Source organism: Labeo rohita, chromosome 12, assembly GCF_022985175.1.
Source record: "Labeo rohita strain BAU-BD-2019 chromosome 12, IGBB_LRoh.1.0, whole genome shotgun sequence".
Taxonomy (NCBI): domain Eukaryota; kingdom Metazoa; phylum Chordata; class Actinopteri; order Cypriniformes; family Cyprinidae; genus Labeo; species Labeo rohita.
In genome coordinates, this window is record NC_066880.1 from 4,223,061 (window position 1) to 4,232,758 (window position 9,698).

Here is a 9,698-nt window from a genome sequence, read left to right on the forward strand (position 1 = left end):
AATGACAGCAGTGCCAAACGTCCCGGACGCGAGCCTATCCAAATCGATTCACTTTGATTGCTCTCAAGTCAGGAAGGCGCACTGGCATTTTAAGACTACTAGATGCTCCTTATAATAAACACCCTGGGCATCTGCATAATGGCGTAATGCGCGTCTTAAATTATGGCAACGTTGACACTGCTCGAATCTAAAAAGCCAGTTTGCTCGTGTGCGTACGTGGAGCGAGCCGAGGCGATGTCAAACTCCTAGTCCTAGCGCGTACACGCTTAATTTTGTAAATTATTGCAGAATTACATCTGAAACTGTGAAAGGACTCGGGGGAAACATTGCGTCCACCCTCTCCTTCTATGCGCAAGAAGTAGGATGTCTTTTGTAATAAAAATATAATCATTTATCAGGACAATAAGGGTCATTTTTTGCCTTTCATTTCGTAAGGTGCTCATGCCTCCGATATTGGCAGACTCTGCATGTATGTTAATATTTGAATTAATGGGCGAAAATGGAAGTCCGATGTTGGTTATCTGGGGACCCTGTGCGCTGGAGGGAGGGATGGATGGATGGACGGAGAGAGGAGAAGAGAGATGTGTTTTACACAGCAATCTATTCTGCTAGTGTTGGGGGTTAATGACTATTGCCAAAGATAAGTGAATTATCAAAGCTGTTGCTCTTGCCTCGACTCAAAATCCATCACATTGCATCGTCGTCTAATTAAATACGTAAGTAATAAAATTATATTTTACGACAATTTAAGATTGATATGCTTTTTGCCTTTAATTCGCAGTGACTTTGATCCATGCATACACTGTGTGAACTTTAATGTTAAATGGCACTCTAGGCAGCAAATGATGATTAATATTATTTGTCTTCATCACGAAACGGTTGTTCTGTGTTTCACGTGAAATGTTCTTATAATTACTGTTGTCAGAAATTCTAATAAAATTACGTGTGTGCTAACAAATAAACCTAAAGTTTCCGAAGACCTATTTGGAATGTGCTATCTTTTGACTTGAGTTTTTTAAATTAGAATTATTTTATTTTAATTTACCACGATAAATATTTCAGGTTTGCTAACCCTAGGCCTAATCTACAGTATCTCTAATACAGATTACACACCAAAGCGATTTCAATCTGATTACCAAATTAGGGTTTTAGTCTAAATCCCTTTAAATCTGATACTGTTGACTAGAGAAGTTCAACAATCCCATCGCGTAGGTAACGATCCCGTCCTAAAAAGGAGTTTTAAACCTTATTTGACAACAAATGCAGCTGCCCCTCTATTTTGGAAGATATTAGGCGAAAATGAATGCAAATCTGTGTTCAGAAGCCATCTGGCCGGAGACTGGAGAATCAGCTGCTCGCCTGAATCCATCTCGGCTCATTTCTGAGGCTCATCTGGAGCCCGGAGCCAAAGCGTGCAAAATGCGCTCTTTAATTCACCAACTTTCACTTTCGCTCCTCGATGTTTGAAAATAAAGTGCGGGACAAATTTATGACACAACAAAATCCGGCGTGTTTATTGTGATAACCGCTTTAATTGCGTTTTACATTTCGAGAGTGTCAGATGTGTCAGTTTTTGTTATGCAAAAAAAAAAAAATTAAAGGCGCAGCTAAAATATCTACCGCATGCAAAATTTTCAAAAAGGCTTATACATTTGCAAACATAATAATAATAATAACACTTTGAAAAAAATAATTGATTTAGACATTTATCTTTAATTATTGATGATAATAAAACCTTGCTAAATTATAGGTTATTCAGATCAGTGTTTTGGTTGATGGCTTCTTTTTTAGTAAACCACATTTCCTGCTATGACACGTAAAAGCTTTTTGCTTTAACTGGACGTTTATATTTTTTTTTTTTAAAAAGTGAACGCTGCGGATTGAGCTCTATTCTGTCTGGCCATGTTAGATCTTATTTGGGGAGATGTACTAACCGAGAGCGCAGGACAAAGGAAAAGTTAGTCATGCAGAAGGTGTGTGTGGGTTTGAATAAGATTTGTTCGGCGTTGCCAAGACCTCCCGAAGAAACGACCCTCCTCCTTATTGTGTGTGAAGTGTTCCTTTTGTGTGAATTTACGGGGTGAGGCTCCAATGATCCCCAACAAATTTGCATTTAAATAGCGACATCAACCGATTCGCGTGCCACACACCAGTGGCTTTCCCAGATGTCAAGGCAAAGTCAGTCAGATGGCCAGTGCCCAGATGTCCCCTCCACGCATCATACCAGCGCACCACGACTTTCCTATTTGCATCTCTGCGCACGGCCAGATCATCCAAAGCCCACTTTTAATCTTAAAGGTCTGGAGCAGAAATGACACCTGCAAAACTCTAGAGAAGCTCTATAGGTGAGGCATGGCACTAATAAAATTGCTTGGAGAGAGTGAGGGCCTGTCCGTCTCCAACATCACAGAAAAGCGTTGACATGTGCGTTCGGGCTGGTATTGGCATTGAGACATGAAATTAAATTAGCAGTGCTGAGATTCTGGGTGCGTAAAATCGGACAACTGACCACTCAGAGAGCACGTCATGTAGTGAAAGGCGTGAACCAGCTCATCATAACTCATGTAGAGATGCTAAAAGATGATTTACCTTCGGAATATCAATCCAAGCGTTCAAGTTCCTATGTTTAAAGCGGATCTGCCAGCTCCAAACGTCACAGTTCTTCACACTATGGCGTTTTCGGAACATCAAAAATATCTGGAAACGAACGAGAATCAAAATTTCAACTGTTAAGTTTCATATTTGCATGCTTTAAAAATCAACTCCTCTTATATTAAGACTCCAAAATAATTTTTACATTTGTAGTGGGTTTATCTAAAAGAGAATCCGAGAGAGAAGGAGAGAGGGAGAGAGATGGAAATCAAAGATGCGTAAACGTCAGTGCATGACAAACAGGGTGAATCAATCATTCGTCTTTGCATTTTTAAACTGTTGCATATGTTCTCTTCGCCTTAATCATGACAACTAATTACATCGTTAATGATCAGAAAAGGGAAAAATGAGGGCAAATAAAATCTTGATGAATTATGTGCGCTGCCATTACAGTCAAGTCATCATTTTTCTAACAGTTTATTGTTGTTTCTGGCGCTATTATATAAAGTTGCGCTTAGAACAAGCGCAGATATTGCATAAAATTATACTGGCCGTTTTATTAAATATGCTTTATAAGGAAACAAGTTAAAATTAATATATTTTTCAATTGTGGATTCGTAGCGGGCTGAAATAAAGCTTAAAAACAAATAGCGTTAAATAATAAAATGCATAAATAATACAACATGTGAATAAATAATACATTAACAGCAGAAAAATAGACAAACAATATGCTTAATTATTTACTTCGACTAAAATATCATTAACAATATGACAAATCTCAATCTCATTCTCTCCCTCAAAGATGAATTTGAGCATCAGCCTAAATGAATAAAACGTGAAAATATATTAATTCATTTTCCGGAGGAAACTGCGGGAGCTTTTGGCGGAGCAGCTTTTAATCTTTAAGAGAAATTTGATGAAGAGCGCCTCCTTTCGACGCATATGCGAAACAGCGTTTGAGATCACAGCACAATTAAACGGGGAAGAGCTCTCTAATCAATAGTCTAATATCGATTAAGCATGAGCCAATCAGTTTTTGATTTTCTTTTAAAGAACGTAAGAACTTATCACTTCACAGCTGTCGTGCATTGGATATGCCTGCAAACATCAAATAGTTAAAAAAAAAAAAAAGACAACAGTAAAGACTTAAAAAACAAAAGGCGAACTATGTGATCATCAAATGTTAAGGAACAAATTATAAATCTTATTTTGCAGTTTAAAGTGTCCAACATAAATTAAATAGGCTACACATAAATACACGCATTAAACAAATATATACAACAAGGCAGAAAACAATAAAAACTCCAATATAAGTATTGTATCGTGTGACGCGCCGTCGTGTCCAATATCTGCTGATGCTTTTATTTGCAGACAAAAAAATCTCCATATCCAGCAGCATCTGTATCGTGCAAAAGCACAAAGTGCATGTGCTGCAAAATGCATGTGTTATTTCTGTGTGAAACAGATCGTGCTGAGGGCACCTTCACTGTGAAAACAGGTTTCGATTAGGTAATTTTAGATATTGTAATTGGCTTTAATTAAACATGTATCGCGCTAATTAACTCAGATTTTTGCTCAGCCGCTGGGACTCTCGTGTCGGCTTTGATACAGTCGAGCAGATGTCCCAATACAACTCCAGTGACAATTACAAACTTCAGCTCTATAGTTGGCTGGAAATAACTTCAAACCTTATATGCTGCCTGACGACATTAAACAGGTCACCATATTTCTGTATGTTCCACATACATTTAGTTAGTTCAGTCATAAGTAGTATTTATTTTAAACTAGCTACGTATGTATTTCACATATATCTTTATTCGATACAGCTATTAAAATTTCTTGTTTTGAACGTAACATTTAAAATACACACTGCATGAGACCAACTTGTCTATAATTTGCCTTATAGTATTTGCATGTATAAATAACGCATTATTATTAGCTTTGTTTAAATTGCATTTGTTATTAAAATAAAAATGAAATGTATTAAAAAGCATTAACAATAACATTTAACGTTAAAATTATAATATAAAGCATATAATTTATAAATCTATAAAGCAATTATGTTAATGATTCAACAACAACGACAACTAATAATAATACTAATCATAGTTGTCGTTTTTTACCCCTAAAGTTCTTTCTTTGTGTGTCAGTGTAACAAAGATCGTGATTCACAGCTGATTTTAAATGAAAACAGCAGAACATGTGAAATGGGCTGGTTATGTCGAGGTTGCCATATAATAATTAGCATTTTCATTCTGCTGCTGAAATGAAGAGGGAGAGAGAGAAAGAGCCCGAGGCGCAGCTCCAGGCAGCACCTATAGAAAGAAAGGAGCGAAGAGCCATTCTACACAATTAACATGTAAAATATCCAGTGGAAATGGGCTCTGAAAAGAGACGGAGCGGGTCAGCTACACCTCATTTCGGCAGATCCCGTAAACTCTCGTGATTACAAAGTTTACCGGAGTAATTAACGGCGCGGGGCCGTCAGCTGCACCTGCGCTCGGGGCCCCTACGCGCACACGCAGACATACACCACCAGTGACAGAGACACAGATCTCAAGTCTCGGTTTTAAACAGCTCACCCTGCGATGAGTTTGTCACCAGCAGCACGTCCTTCATGAGACGTGATTGACCTACTTTCTCCTAGTTATTTTCACAAATCAGACGCTCGTTGGGAGCTCGAACATCTGGTAACCGAGAGGAAGAGCCACCGGTCTGTCTATTCAGGCCTTTCTATAGGCGTTCAGTCACTTCTGCCCCTGTAGGTGAGACGATCTCAGGCTTTTCTGGCACGGAAAGGACCATTATGTGGTGCCATTGCCCCACCTACAGGCCTGAGGGGTAAAAAAAAAAAAAAAGACCCTGTAGTCGGAGCCTGAGGTTAGGGCAAGAATAGAATAGAATAGAATATGATTAAAATATTTAAACGACAGAACAAAACAGAACATAATAAATTCATTATCTGTGCTTGCTGCATGTGTAATTTTATTTTCTCTAAAATAAGTTATTTACATTTACAGCCATTTTGGCTCAGAAATAGCTAAGCAATTTTTACAAATAATTACAAAGAATTAGCACGTAGCACCTTGAATTAAGTGTAAAATTCTTAGGTAGAAAGACTGACTGTTTTCTTGTTTTATTTACAACTTTGAAAAAATAACTATTATTCAAATCCCTTTCAATAATGCAATTACAATAAATATTACTTTCTGCCATGCAAACATTTAAGTGTAAAAAAGTAAATGCTTACACATTGTTTAAAGCCATTACAATCTTTCTATTTTTCACTTAGATAATTTGCCATTTACTAATCTTTTTGTTTTATTTACCTATTCGTTAAACTATTTAGGAATGGCTTTCCTATCTAGGTAAAATGTGGTAACTATAACTATACATTTTTGTCATCCAGATTTTTATTTTCGTATAATTTTTTAACATACCTGAACAAAGCATGTCTCTCAAAGGACATATCATAGTTAAAAAAAAACGTTTTAGTCATAATCCAGTTGACAAAATGTGCATATATACTCAATTTCATCTTTGCATGGCAGAATGGTTCAGAGACAAAAGTCACGTTTGCAAATTGTGTGTTGGGTCAAAAACATTTTCAACGCTGTCATTATGGAAAGGTGGTGCTGATAGTTAAAGCCTTCTTTGGGAAACATAAAATTTTACTTTCAGATTAACCTGCCAAACAAAACTAATTCTCACTCAATTGCACATTATTGTGATGCAACGAGACTACTAAATGTAGTCCACAATTTATCATTCGGAACTTCCTGCTATTTCCTGAGAGCACATCACCCAAACACTTCACATGACAGAGTCAAAAAGGTCAACGCTATGAAATGAAAACTACGGAGGAAAGAAATTGAAAATGTGAGAAATGACAACTCGTAGCACGAAGCGGGACTGTTAGTGACTGCCTTGCTGTATCAAAATGAAATTCCCCAGCTGCCAGCTCTAATAGGGAGGGTCAACAGGTCAAAGTTCACACAGCCCCTTATTGCTGTGTTACGTTGCAGTTTAAATTCCCAGTGGCACCGGCGTAAGAGTGGAGGCGCACACTCACTTAGAGACGTGTCTTACATCCACATAATGGCAGGTCAGATTGTATCCAGGTGCATTATTAGCCCATAAATTTTTAATTGAGTAGCCTTAATATTGATAGTTAATTCTTTCTTGTCGTCTGTTGTTTTGATGTCATATCAAGCCTGAATTGTTTCAATACCGTTGCTTTGAAAAACAATTTCACACCCAAAAGGGCCATTTTTAATCTCACAAATGACTTCAGAATTAAAAATCTAAGAAATCAGTCTGGATGGTGAACGAATGGCTTTGTCTAGAAACAGACTAAAGTAGTGACAAGTCCCACGGCTGGAAAGCCAGTCTAAATGTATGTGTGTGTGTTTTACACCATGTGGGGATAACGGCGTCTTCTGTGGTTTCTACTGTATCTCTGCCCTGAACAGATTCGCACAGTTTCATTCTAAAGATGCTCGACGCCGCCCACGTGCATAACTGAACCTTTAATCACACAGAGGAAGCAAACAAACAGCCTCTTTAATGATGTTCCTCAAAAGATGGAGATGAAAACAGCTGCTGGAATTATTTATTTCCTAAAAGCAGCATTTTATGCATTTTTAAGTGCAACACAAAACATCAGATGTGGATTCCTCGAAATTACCAGGCGACTGCTTTTGGGATGCATTACTCTCACGTATCTAAGAGGAACTTTAGTGGAACAGTGCCACTCCAAACTGTGAAAGATATTGGGTGAGATATACAGTGGGGTCCAAAAGGCTGGGGATTTGCTAATTTAGTGCAAAATTTTAAAAAGTGGAATGACAATTTTATGAATTTCAGAATGTCTTAATATTTAGTGTCATCCATTTGCTTTAATCATGGCAGCACACATGCTGACAAAAACGCAAAACAAAACCTGATGATTATGATCTCCAGCACGATTCGTGTCGCATGGCATTTTAACGGCATGCCAGATTTCTTGGCTATTTTGATGGCTAGTAACAAGTTGAAATAGTATAAAAGAGCAAACCCATATCAAGTTTTTTTTTTTTTTTTTTTTTTAGCAGTTTGCTTTACATAAAAGCATTTAGGTTGGCTTTGTTAAAAATTTCTTCAAAGGTGTTTTGTACTAATACAGTTATAGTAAGCCAGCACAGTTTAATAAAATATGTGACCCTGGACCACAAAACCTTACGTAGCTCTGGTATATTTGTAGCAATAGCCAAAAATACATTGTATTGGTCACAATTACCAATTTTTCTTTTATGACAAAAATAATTAGAATATTAAGTAAAGATCATGTTCCATTAAGATATTTTAAAGTAAATAAATTTCCTACTGTAAATATATCGAAACCTAATTTTTCATTAGTAATATGCATTACTAAGACTTTCATTTGGACAACTTTAAAGGCAATTTTATTTTTTTGCACCCTCAGATTCCAGAATTTTAAATAGTTGTATCTCGGCCAAATCTGTGGAAAGCTTATTTATTCAGCTTTAAGATGATGTATAACTCTCAGTTTTTAAAAATTTACCCTTATGACTCGTTTTGTGGTCCACAGTCACAAATATGTTTAAGAGATACTTGACTACTGTATGAAGAGCATAGCGGCGGATCTTCATTTAATATTAAAAAGTGTGTGTGACATAAAATGTTCTAAAGAAAAATCTGACCATTTTCTAGAGTCTCTAATTCGATTAGTGACCTAGAAACAGCGCCAAATTTCAGTGTTAATGTATCTTTGTTTCAAATTGTTCTAAAACTGTAATTAAAAAAGAGTTTTGGATCCCACTAAACAGTAGCACAATCAAAACAATTTCCAAACTTATAGTTGAATTCCTATAATGGAACACAAAATGGCTTAACCATCAAATTCACTTGTGTGGTTTTCAAATTAAAGGTTTTTTACTAGATGTTTGTGTTTTTGTAAAGCCGTGTGCAGTAGGTTTTCACAGATGCTGTCAGGGAATCTAAGAGCTGCAAAGAGAAAGAAAAAGGCAGAGAAAGTAAGAAAGGAAACCTGCTCAGATGGAGAACGTGAAGATCATTCTGATGTGTGAACTCTACATTATTAACAGACAGAAAGATGAAGATGCAGCCGTGAAAAAAAAAAAAAAACACCAAGTAAATGCTTAAAATAAGTGCTGTCAGCTCGGCACTGTGTACCGGGACCACAGAGGTGAAAAAAACTGTGAAAAAATTCACAGAGCTTTAAATTAAACAGTGAAATGCAACATCTGCGTTCAAAAACCTTTTACCCCCAATTTCACATGTATTGTTTTCTCTCTTTTTTATGTGTGTGTGTGTGTGTGTCTATGTATGTGCAGAAGTTTTAAAAGATTGTAGGTATTGAAATACTCAACTATTTCCACTGATTTAAAAATCTAAAGGAACGAACAACGACGTGATTGTGGTGAACACATCGCCTTGCCGAAGAGCCGCCCTAGTTTCCTGAGCTGCTCTGCGAGGAAGAGGGTGTGTTGGAAACAGCATATGGAGGGCATGTTTGTTAGTGCGCCGCTGATAAATGGATTAATTGGTTAGATTAGGCTGCCAAAGCTTTGATCACAGAGACCGTGCAAAGAAATGTGTTTATTGTTTATGATGATTTTGTTCATTGAGCTGTAGCATGGGCTAAATATGCAATAAATAAAAATGATGCACTCGTGTGTACTTGTTATTTCCTGTTTGGAGCAGAAAATAAACTCATAACTCAGTGTGAAATGGTTTTGAATGTGAAATACGGGCAGTAAAAGACTTCTGTTCTCAGAATGTGCTTCATTTTAAGGACTTTTTACAGAACAGTCAACTAGAATGAATATTTCAAACACTGAAACCTCATTTCACACAACAATTTGGATTATAAACAAACTAAACTGCTCAGTTCATTTAACATTTGCCAACTTCAACTTGAGCAGAAATACAATTTCAACTCTGCAGCTATGCAGATTAAATAAATATACCTTCACAAAAAATGTTTCTCTTAAAGGATCCCACAGACTTTCAGTGATCAAACTTGGACAACTTGTTAGCTTATCCACCTTTTTCCTGAGTAACCGTTGAGCGGCGCCATGAAG

The 9,698-nt window shown here is 36.9% G+C and overlaps 1 long non-coding RNA gene across 1 annotated transcript; it reads left to right on the forward strand.

The window, feature by feature from the left end:
* The first annotated feature begins 3 nt into the window (after nucleotides 1-3).
* Nucleotides 4-9,290, forward strand: LOC127173728 (uncharacterized). The gene is made up of 2 exons (XR_007828794.1): nucleotides 4-716; nucleotides 8,949-9,290. It is a non-coding gene; the product is annotated as an uncharacterized LOC127173728 (long non-coding RNA).
* Nucleotides 9,291-9,698: the final 408 nt, after the last annotated feature.